A 12,118-nucleotide genomic window follows, 5' to 3' on the forward strand; every position below is an offset into this window, starting at 1 on the left:
GTGACTTGTGTGGCTCGGACCAGGTTCTGTTACCCAGAATCCTTTGCAAACCTCAAAATTTGGCTAAAAAAACACGTTCCTAACATTTCTGTGGCAGAAAGTTCTGGAATCTGAGAGGAGCCACAAATTTCCTTCCACCCAGCGTTCCCCCACGTCTCCCAATAAAAATGATACCTCACTTGTGTGGGAAGGCCTAGCGTCCGCGACAGGAAACGCCCCAAAGCGCAACGTGGACACATCCAAATTTGTGAAGGAAAACAGAGGTGTTTTTTGCAAAGTGACTACCTGTAGATTTTGGCCTGTAGCTCAGCCGCCACCTAGGGAAACCTACCAAACCTGTGCATTTCTGAAAACTAGAGACCTAGGGGAATCCAAGATGGTGTGACTTGTGTGGCTCGGACCAGGTTCTATTACCCAGAATCCTTTGCAAACCTCAAAATTTGGCTAAAAAAACACATGTTCCTAACATTTCTGTGGCAGAAAGTTCTGGAATCTGAGAGGAGCCACAAATTTCCTTCCACCCAGCGTTCCCCCACGTCTCCCGATAAAAATGATACCTCACTTGTGTGGGTAGGCCTAGCGCCCGCGACAGGAAACGCCCCAAAGCGCAACGTGGACACATCCAAATTTGTGAAGGAAAACAGAGGTGTTTTTTGCAAAGCGACTACCTGTAGATTTTGGCCTGTAGCTCAGCCGCCACCTAGGGAAACCTACCAAACCTGTGCATTTCTGAAAACTAGAGACCTAGGGGAATCCAAGATGGGGTGACTTGTGTGGCTCGGACCAGGTTCTGTTACCCAGAATCCTTTGCAAACCTCAAAATTTGGCTAAAAAAACACATGTTCCTAACATTTCTGTGGCAGAAAGTTCTGGAATCTGAGAGGAGCCACAAATTTCCTTCTACCCAGCGTTCCCCCATGTCTCCCGATAAAAATGATACCTCACTTGTGTGGGTAGGCCTAGTGCCCGCGACAGGAAACGCCCCAAAGCGCAACGTGGACACATCCAAATTTGTGAAGGAAAACAGAGGTGTTTTTTGCAAAGTGCCTACCTGTAGATTTTGGCCTGTAGCTCAGCCGCCACCTAGGGAAACCTACCAAACCTGTGCATTTCTGAAAACTAGAGACCTAGGGGAATCCAAGATGGGGTGACTTGTGTGGCTCGGACCAGGTTCTGTTACCCAGAATCCTTTGCAAACCTCAAAATTTGGCTAAAAAAACACATGTTCCTAACATTTCTGTGGCAGAAAGTTCTGGAATCTGAGAGGAGCCACAAATTTCCTTCTACCCAGCGTTCCCCCATGTCTCCCGATAAAAATGATACCTCACTTGTGTGGGTAGGCCTAGTGCCCGCGACAGGAAACGCCCCAAAGCGCAACGTGGACACATCCAAATTTGTGAAGGAATACAGAGGTGTTTTTTGCAAAGTGACTACCTGTAGATTTTGGCCTGTAGCTCAGCCGCCACCTAGGGAAACCTACTAAACCTGTGCATTTCTGAAAACTAGAGACCTAGGGGAATCCAAGATGGGGTGACTTGTGTGGCTCGGACCAGGTTCTGTTACCCAGAATCCTTTGCAATCCTCAAAATTTGGCTAAAAAAACACATGTTCCTCACATTTCTGTGGCAGAAAGTTCTGGAATCTCAGAGGAGCCACAAATTTCCTTCCACCCAGCGTTCCCCACGTCTCCCGATAAAAATGATACCTCACTTGTGTGGGTAGGCCTAGCGCCCGCGACAGGAAACGCCCCAAAGCGCAACGTGGACACATCCAAATTTGTGAAGGAATACAGAGGTGTTTTTTGCAAAGTGACTACCTGTAGATTTTGGCCTGTAGCTCAGCCGCCACCTAGGGAAACCTACCAAACCTGTGCATTTATGAAAACTAGAGACCTAGGGGAATCCAAGATGGGGTGACTTGTGTGGCTCGGACCAGGTTCTGTTACCCAGAATCCTTTGCAAACCTCAAAATTTGGCTAAAAAAACACATGTTCCTAACATTTCTGTGGCAGAAAGTTCTGGAATCTGAGAGGAGCCACAAATTTCCTTCCACCCAGCGTTCCCCCACGTCTCCCGATAAAAATGATACCTCACTTGTGTGGGTAGGCCTAGCGCCCGCGACAGGAAACGCCCCAAAGCGCAACGTGGACACATCCAAATTTGTGAAGGAAAACAGAGGTGTTTTTTGCAAAGTGCCTACCTGTAGATTTTGGCCTGTAGCTCAGCCGCCACCTAGGGAAACCTACCAAACCTGTGCATTTCTGAAAACTAGAGACCTAGGGGAATCCAAGATGGGGTGACTTCTGTGGCTCGGACCAGGTTCTGTTACCCAGAATCCTTTGCAAACCTCAAAATTTGGCTAAAAAAACACATGTTCCTAACATTTCTGTGGCAGAAAGTTCTGGAATCTGAGAGGAGCCACAAATTTCGTTCTACCCAGCGTTCCCCCATGTCTCCCGATAAAAATGATACCTCACTTGTGTGGGTAGGCCTAGTGCCCGCGACAGGAAACGCCCCAAAGCGCAACGTGGACACATCCAAATTTGTGAAGGAAAACAGAGGTGTTTTTTGCAAAGTGCCTACCTGTAGATTTTGGCCTGTAGCTCAGCCGCCACCTAGGGAAACCTACCAAACCTGTGCATTTCTGAAAACTAGAGACCTAGGGGAATCCAAGATGGGGTGACTTGTGTGGCTCGGACCAGGTTCTGTTACCCAGAATCCTTTGCAAACCTCAAAATTTGGCTAAAAAAACACATGTTCCTAACATTTCTGTGGCAGAAAGTTCTGGAATCTGAGAGGAGCCACAAATTTCCTTCCACCCAGCGTTCCCCCACGTCTCCCGATAAAAATGATACCTCACTTGTGTGGGTAGGCCTAGTGCCCGCGACAGGAAACGCCCCAAAGGGCAACGTGGACACATCCAAATTTGTGAAGGAATACAGAGGTGTTTTTTGCAAAGTGACTACCTGTAGATTTTGGCCTGTAGCTCAGCCGCCACCTAGGGAAACCTACTAAACCTGTGCATTTCTGAAAACTAGAGACCTAGGGGAATCCAAGATGGGGTGACTTGTGTGGCTCGGACCAGGTTCTGTTACCCAGAATCCTTTGCAATCCTCAAAATTTGGCTAAAAAAACACATGTTCCTCACATTTCTGTGGCAGAAAGTTCTGGAATCTCAGAGGAGCCACAAATTTCCTTCCACCCAGCGTTCCCCACGTCTCCCGATAAAAATGATACCTCACTTGTGTGGGTAGGCCTAGCGCCCGCGACAGGAAACGCCCCAAAGCGCAACGTGGACACATCCAAATTTGTGAAGGAATACAGAGGTGTTTTTTGCAAAGTGACTACCTGTAGATTTTGGCCTGTAGCTCAGCCGCCACCTAGGGAAACCTACCAAACCTGTGCATTTCTGAAAACTAGAGACCTAGGGGAATCCAAGATGGGGTGACTTGTGTGGCTCGGACCAGGTTCTGTTACCCAGAATCCTTTGCAAACCTCAAAATTTGGCTAAAAAAACACATGTTCCTAACATTTCTGTGGCAGAAAGTTCTGGAATCTGAGAGGAGCCACAAATTTCCTTCCACCCAGCGTTCCCCCACGTCTCCCGATAAAAATGATACCTCACTTGTGTGGGTAGGCCTAGCGCCCGCGACAGGAAATGCCCCAAAGCGCAACGTGGACACATCCAAATTTGTGAAGGAAAACAGAGGTGTTTTTGCAAAGTGCCTACCTGTAGATTTTGGCCTGTAGCTCAGCCGCCACCTAGGGAAACCTACCAAACCTGTGCATTTCTGAAAACTAGAGACCTAGGGGAATCCAAGATGGGGTGACTTGTGTGGCTCGGACCAGGTTCTGTTACCCAGAATCCTTTGCAAACCTCAAAATTTGGCTAAAAAAACACATGTTCCTAACATTTCTGTGGCAGAAAGTTCTGGAATCTGAGAGGAGCCACAAATTTCCTTCCACCCAGCATTCCCCCACATCTTCCGATACAAATGATACCTCACTTGTGTGGGTAGGCCTAGCGCCCGCGACAGGAAACGCCCCAAAGCGCAACGTGGACACATCCAAATTTGTGAAGGAAAACAGAGGTGTTTTTTGCAAAGCGACTACCTGTAGATTTTGGCCTGTAGCTCAGCCGCCACCTAGGGAAACCTACCAAACCTGTGCATTTTTGAAAACTAGAGACCTAGGGGAATCCAAGATGGGGTGACTTGTGTGGCTCGGACCAGGTTCTGTTACCCAGAATCCTTTGCAAACCTCAAAATTTGGCTAAAAAAACACATGTTCCTACCATTTCTGTGGCAGAAAGTTCTGGAATCTGAGAGGAGCCACAAATTTCCTTCTACCCAGCGTTCCCCCATGTCTCCCGATAAAAATGATACCTCACTTGTGTGGGTAGGCCTAGTGCCCGCGACAGGAAACGCCCCAAAGCGCAACGTGGACACATCCAAATTTGTGAAGGAAAACAGAGGTGTTTTTTGCAAAGTGACTACCTGTAGATTTTGGCCTGTAGCTCAGCCGCCACCTAGGGAAACCTACCAAACCTGTGCATTTCTGAAAACTAGAGACCTAGGGGAATCCAAGATGGGGTGACTTGTGTGGCTCGGACCAGGTTCTGTTACCCAGAATCCTTTGCAATCCTCAAAATTTGGCTAAAAAAACACATGTTCCTCACATTTCTGTGGCAGAAAGTTCTGGAATCTGAGAGGAGCCACGAATTTCCTTCCACCCAGCGTTCCCCACGTCTCCCGATAAAAATGATACCTCACTTGTGTGGGTAGGCCTAGCGCCCGCGACAGGAAACGCCCCAAAGCGCAACGTGGACACATCCAAATTTGTGAAGGAATACAGAGGTGTTTTTTGCAAAGTGACTACCTGTAGATTTTGGCCTGTAGCTCAGCCGCCACCTAGGGAAACCTACCAAACCTGTGCATTTCTGAAAACTAGAGACCTAGGGGAATCCAAGATGGGGTGACTTGTGTGGCTCGGACCAGGTTCTGTTACCCAGAATCCTTTGCAAACCTCAAAATTTGGCTAAAAAAACACATGTTCCTAACATTTCTGTGGCAGAAAGTTCTGGAATCTGAGAGGAGCCACAAATTTCCTTCCACCCAGCGTTCCCCCACGTCTCCCGATAAAAATGATACCTCACTTGTGTGGGTAGGCATAGCGCCCGCGACAGGAAACGCCCCAAAGCGCAACGTGGACACATCCAAATTTGTGAAGGAAAACAGAGGTGTTTTTTGCAAAGTGCCTACCTGTAGATTTTGGCCTGTAGCTCAGCCGCCACCTAGGGAAACCTACCAAACCTGTGCATTTCTGAAAACTAGAGACCTAGGGGAATCCAAGATGGGGTGACTTGTGTGGCTCGGACCAGGTTCTGTTACCCAGAATCCTTTGCAAACCTCAAAATTTGGCTAAAAAAACACATGTTCCTAACATTTCTGTGGCAGAAAGTTCTGGAATCTGAGAGGAGCCACAAATTTCCTTCCACCCAGCATTCCCCCACATCTTCCGATACAAATGATACCTCACTTGTGTGGGTAGGCCTAGCGCCCGCGACAGGAAACGCCCCAAAGCGCAACGTGGACACATCCAAATTTGTGAAGGAAAACAGAGGTGTTTTTTGCAAAGCGACTACCTGTAGATTTTGGCCTGTAGCTCAGCCGCCACCTAGGGAAACCTACCAAACCTGTGCATTTCTGAAAACTAGAGACCTAGGGGAATCCAAGATGGGGTGACTTGTGTGGCTCGGACCAGGTTCTGTTACCCAGAATCCTTTGCAAACCTCAAAATTTGGCTAAAAAAACACATGTTCCTAAAATTTCTGTGGCAGAAAGTTCTGGAATCTGAGAGGAGCCACAAATTTCCTTCTACCCAGCGTTCCCCCATGTCTCCCGATAAAAATGATACCTCACTTGTGTGGGTAGGCCTAGTGCCCGCGACAGGAAACGCCCCAAAGCGCAACGTGGACACATCCAAATTTGTGAAGGAAAACAGAGGTGTTTTTTGCAAAGTGCCTACCTGTAGATTTTGGCCTGTAGCTCAGCCGCCACCTAGGGAAACCTACCAAACCTGTGCATTTCTGAAAACTAGAGACCTAGGGGAATCCAAGATGGGGTGACTTGTGTGGCTCGGACCAGGTTCTGTTACCCAGAATCCTTTGCAAACCTCAAAATTTGGCTAAAAAAACACATGTTCCTCACATTTCTGTGGCAGAAAGTTCTGGAATCTCAGAGGAGCCACGAATTTCCTTCCACCCAGCGTTCCCCCACGTCTCCCGATAAAAATGATACCTCACTTGTGTGGGTAGGCCTAGCGCCCGCGACAGGAAACGCCCCAAAGCGCAACGTGGACACATCCAAATTTGTGAAGGAAAACAGAGGTGTTTTTTGCAAAGTGCCTACCTGTAGATTTTGGCCTGTAGCTCAGCCGCCACCTAGGGAAACCTACCAAACCTGTGCATTTCTGAAAACTAGAGACCTAGGGGAATCCAAGATGGGGTGACTTGTGTGGCTCGGACCAGGTTCTGTTACCCAGAATCCTTTGCAAACCTCAAAATTTGGCTAAAAAAACACATGTTCCTAACATTTCTGTGGCAGAAAGTTCTGGAATCTGAGAGGAGCCACAAATTTCCTTCCACCCAGCGTTCCCCCACGTCTCCCAATAAAAATGATACCTCACTTGTGTGGGTAGGCCTAGCGCCCGCGACAGGAAACGCCCCAAAGTGCAACGTGGACACATCCAAATTTGTGAAGGAAAACAGAGGTGTTTTTTGCAAAGTGACTACCTGTAGATTTTGGCCTGTAGCTCAGCCGCCACCTAGGGAAACCTACCAAACCTGTGCATTTCTGAAAACTAGAGACCTAGGGGAATCCAAGATGGTGTGACTTGTGTGGCTCGGACCAGGTTCTGTTACCCAGAATCCTTTGCAAACCTCAAAATTTGGCTAAAAAAACACATGTTCCTAACATTTCTGTGGCAGAAAGTTCTGGAATCTGAGAGGAGCCACAAATTTCCTTCTACCCAGCGCTCCCCCATGTCTCCCGATAAAAATGATACCTCACTTGTGTGGGTAGGCCTAGTGCCCGCGACAGGAAACGCCCCAAAGCGCAACGTGGACACATCCAAATTTGTGAAGGAAAACAGAGGTGTTTTTTGCAAAGTGCCTACCTGTAGATTTTGGCCTGTAGCTCAGCCGCCACCTAGGGAAACCTACCAAACCTGTGCATTTCTGAAAACTAGAGACCTAGGGGAATCCAAGATGGGGTGACTTGTGTGGCTCGGACCAGGTTCTGTTACCCAGAATCCTTTGCAAACCTCAAAATTTGGCTAAAAAAACCCATGTTCCTAACATTTCTGTGGCAGAAAGTTCTGGAATCTGAGAGGAGCCACAAATTTCCTTCCACCCAGCGTTCCCCCACGTCTCCCGATAAAAATGATACCTCACTTGTGTGGGTAGGCCTAGTGCCCGCGACAGGAAACGCCCCAAAGCGCAACGTGGACACATCCAAATTTGTGAAGGAATACAGAGGTGTTTTTTGCAAAGTGACTACCTGTAGATTTTGGCCTGTAGCTCAGCCGCCACCTAAGGAAACCTACTAAACCTGTGCATTTCTGAAAACTAGAGACCTAGGGGAATCCAAGATGGGGTGACTTGTGTGGCTCGGACCAGGTTCTGTTACCCAGAATCCTTTGCAATCCTCAAAATTTGGCTAAAAAAACACATGTTCCTCACATTTCTGTGGCAGAAAGTTCTGGAATCTCAGAGGAGCCACGAATTTCCTTCCACCCAGCGTTCCCCACGTCTCCCGATAAAAATGATACCTCACTTGTGTCGGTAGGCCTAGCGCCCGTGACAAAAAACGCCCCAAAGCGCAACGTGGACACATCCAAATTTGTGAAGGAAAACAGAGGTGTTTTTTGCAAAGTGACTACCTGTAGATTTTGGCCTGTAGCTCAGCCGCCACCTAGGGAAACCTACCAAACCTGTGCATTTCTGAAAACTAGAGACCTAGGGGAATCCAAGATGGTGTGACTTGTGTGGCTCGGACCATGTTCTGTTACCCAGAATCCTTTGCAAACCTCAAAATTTGGCTAAAAAAACACATGTTCCTAACATTTCTGTGGCAGAAAGTTCTGGAATCTGAGAGGAGCCACAAATTTCCTTCTACCCAGCGTTCCCCCATGTCTCCCGATAAAAATGATACCTCACTTGTGTGGGTAGGCCTAGTGCCCGCGACAGGAAACGCCCCAAAGCGCAACGTGGACACATCCAAATTTGTGAAGGAAAACAGAGGTGTTTTTTGCAAAGTGCCTACCTGTAGATTTTGGCCTGTAGCTCAGCCGCCACCTAGGGAAACCTACCAAACCTGTGCATTTCTGAAAACTAGAGACCTAGGGGAATCCAAGATGGGGTGACTTGTGTGGCTCGGACCAGGTTCTGTTACCCAGAATCCTTTGCAAACCTCAAAATTTGGCTAAAAAAACACATGTTCCTAACATTTCTGTGGCAGAAAGTTCTGGAATCTGAGAGGAGCCACAAATTTCCTTCTACATAGCGTTCCCCCATGTCTCCCGATAAAAATGATACCTCACTTGTGTGGGTAGGCCTAGTGCCCGCGACAGGAAACGCCCCAAAGCGCAACGTGGACACATCCAAATTTGTGAAGGAAAACAGAGGTGTTTTTTGCAAAGTGTCTACCTGTAGATTTTGGCCTGTAGCTCAGCCGCCACCTAGGGAAACCTACCAAACCTGTGCATTTCTGAAAACTAGAGACCTAGGGGAATCCAAGATGGGGTGACTTGTGTGGCTCGGACCAGGTTCTGTTACCCAGAATCCTTTGCAAACCTCAAAATTTGGCTAAAAAAACACATGTTCCTAACATTTCTGTGGCAGAAAGTTCTGGAATCTGAGAGGAGCCACAAATTTCCTTCCACCCAGCGTTCCCCCACGTCTCCCGATAAAAATGATACCTCACTTGTGTGGGTAGGCCTAGTGCCCGCGACAGGAAACGCCCCAAAGCGCAACGTGGACACATCCAAATTTGTGAAGGAATACAGAGGTGTTTTGTGCAAAGTGACTACCTGTAGATTTTGGCCTGTAGCTCAGCCGCCACCTAGGGAAACCTACTAAACCTGTGCATTTCTGAAAACTAGAGACCTAGGGGAATCCAAGATGGGGTGACTTGTGTGGCTCGGACCAGGTTCTGTTACCCAGAATCCTTTGCAATCCTCAAAATTTGGCTAAAAAAACACATGTTCCTCACATTTCTGTGGCAGAAAGTTCTGGAATCTCAGAGGAGCCACAAATTTCCTTCCACCCAGCGTTCCCCACGTCTCCCGATAAAAATGATACCTCACTTGTGTGGGTAGGCCTAGCGCCCGCGACAGGAAACGCCCCAAAGCGCAACGTGGACACATCCAAATTTGTGAAGGAATACAGAGGTGTTTTTTGCAAAGTGACTACCTGTAGATTTTGGCCTGTAGCTCAGCCGCCACCTAGGGAAACCTACCAAACCTGTGCATTTCTGAAAACTAGAGACCTAGGGGAATCCAAGATGGGGTGACTTGTGTGGCTCGGACCAGGTTCTGTTACCCAGAATCCTTTGCAAACCTCAAAATTTGGCTAAAAAAACACATGTTCCTAACATTTCTGTGGCAGAAAGTTCTGGAATCTGAGAGGAGCCACAAATTTCCTTCCACCCAGCGTTCCCCCACGTCTCCCGATAAAAATGATACCTCACTTGTGTGGGTAGGCCTAGCGCCCGCGACAGGAAACGCCCCAAAGCGCAACGTGGACACATCCAAATTTGTGAAGGAAAACAGAGGTGTTTTTTGCAAAGTGCCTACCTGTAGATTTTGGCCTGTAGCTCAGCCGCCACCTAGGGAAACCTACCAAACCTGTGCATTTCTGAAAACTAGAGACCTAGGGGAATCCAAGATGGGGTGACTTGTGTGGCTCGGACCAGGTTCTGTTACCCAGAATCCTTTGCAAACCTCAAAATTTGGCTAAAAAAACACATGTTCCTAACATTTCTGTGGCAGAAAGTTCTGGAATCTGAGAGGAGCCACAAATTTCCTTCCACCCAGCATTCCCCCCCATCTTCCGATACAAATGATACCTCACTTGTGTGGGTAGGCCTAGCGCCCGCGACAGGAAACGCCCCAAAGCGCAACGTGGACACATCCAAATTTGTGAAGGAAAACAGAGGTGTTTTTTGCAAAGCGACTACCTGTAGATTTTGGCCTGTAGCTCAGCCGCCACCTAGGGAAACCTACCAAACCTGTGCATTTCTGAAAACTAGAGACCTAGGGGAATCCAAGATGCGGTGACTTGTGTGGCTCGGACCAGGTTCTGTTACCCAGAATCCTTTGCAAACCTCAAAATTTGGCTAAAAAAACACATGTTCCTAACATTTCTGTGGCAGAAAGTTCTGGAATCTGAGAGGAGCCACAAATTTCCTTCTACCCAGCGTTCCCCCATGTCTCCCGATAAAAATGATACCTCACTTGTGTGGGTAGGCCTAGTGCCCGCGACAGGAAACGCCCCAAAGCGCAACGTGGACACATCCAAATTTGTGAAGGAAAACAGAGGTGTTTTTTGCAAAGTGACTACCTGTAGATTTTGGCCTGTAGCTCAGCCGCCACCTAGGGAAACCTACCAAACCTGTGCATTTCTGAAAACTAGAGACCTAGGGGAATCCAAGATGGGGTGACTTGTGTGGCTCGGACCAGGTTCTGTTACCCAGAATCCTTTGCAAACCTCAAAATTTGGCTAAAAAAACACATGTTCCTAACATTTCTGTGGCAGAAAGTTCTGGAATCTGAGAGGAGCCACAAATTTCCTTCCACCCAGCGTTCCCCCACGTCTCCCGATAAAAATGATACCTCACTTGTGTGGGTAGGCCTAGTGCCCGCGACAGGAAACGCCCCAAAGCGCAACGTGGACACATCCAAATTTGTGAAGGAATACAGAGGTGTTTTTTGCAAAGTGACTACCTGTAGATTTTGGCCTGTAGCTCAGCCGCCACCTAGGGAAACCTACTAAACCTGTGCATTTCTGAAAACTATAGACCTAGGGGAATCCAAGATGGGGTGACTTGTGTGGCTCGGACCAGGTTCTGTTACCCAGAATCCTTTGCAATCCTCAAAATTTGGCTAAAAAAACACATGTTCCTCACATTTCTGTGGCAGAAAGTTCTGGAATCTCAGAGGAGCCACAAATTTCCTTCCACCCAGCGTTCCCCACGTCTCCCGATAAAAATGATACCTCACTTGTGTGGGTAGGCCTAGCGCCCGCGACAGGAAACGCCCCAAAGCGCAACGTGGACACATCCAAATTTGTGAAGGAATACAGAGGTGTTTTTTGCAAAGTGACTACCTGTAGATTTTGGCCTGTAGCTCAGCCGCCACCTAGGGAAACCTACCAAACCTGTGCATTTCTGAAAACTAGAGACCTAGGGGAATCCAAGATGGGGTGACTTGTGTGGCTCGGACCAGGTTCTGTTACCCAGAATCCTTTGCAAACCTCAAAATTTGGCTAAAAAAACACATGTTCCTAACATTTCTGTGGCAGAAAGTTCTGGAATCTGAGAGGAGCCACAAATTTCCTTCCACCCAGCGTTCCCCCACGTCTCCCGATAAAAATGATACCTCACTTGTGTGGGTAGGCCTAGCGCCCGCGACAGGAAACGCCCCAAAGCGCAACGTGGACACATCCAAATTTGTGAAGGAAAACAGAGGTGTTTTTTGCAAAGTGCCTACCTGTAGATTTTGGCCTGTAGCTCAGCCGCCACCTAGGGAAACCTACCAAACCTGTGCATTTCTGAAAACTAGAGACCTAGGGGAATCCAAGATGGGGTGACTTGTGTGGCTCGGACCAGGTTCTGTTACCCAGAATCCTTTGCAAACCTCAAAATTTGGCTAAAAAAACACATGTTCCTAACATTTCTGTGGCAGAAAGTTCTGGAATCTGAGAGGAGCCACAAATTTCCTTCCACCCAGCATTCCCCCACATCTTCCGATACAAATGATACCTCACTTGTGTGGGTAGGCCTAGCGCCCGCGACAGGAAACGCCCCAAAGCGCAACGTGGACACATCCAAATTTGTGAA

This window comes from Pleurodeles waltl, chromosome 1_1 (assembly GCF_031143425.1).
Source record: "Pleurodeles waltl isolate 20211129_DDA chromosome 1_1, aPleWal1.hap1.20221129, whole genome shotgun sequence".
NCBI lineage: Eukaryota > Metazoa > Chordata > Amphibia > Caudata > Salamandridae > Pleurodeles > Pleurodeles waltl.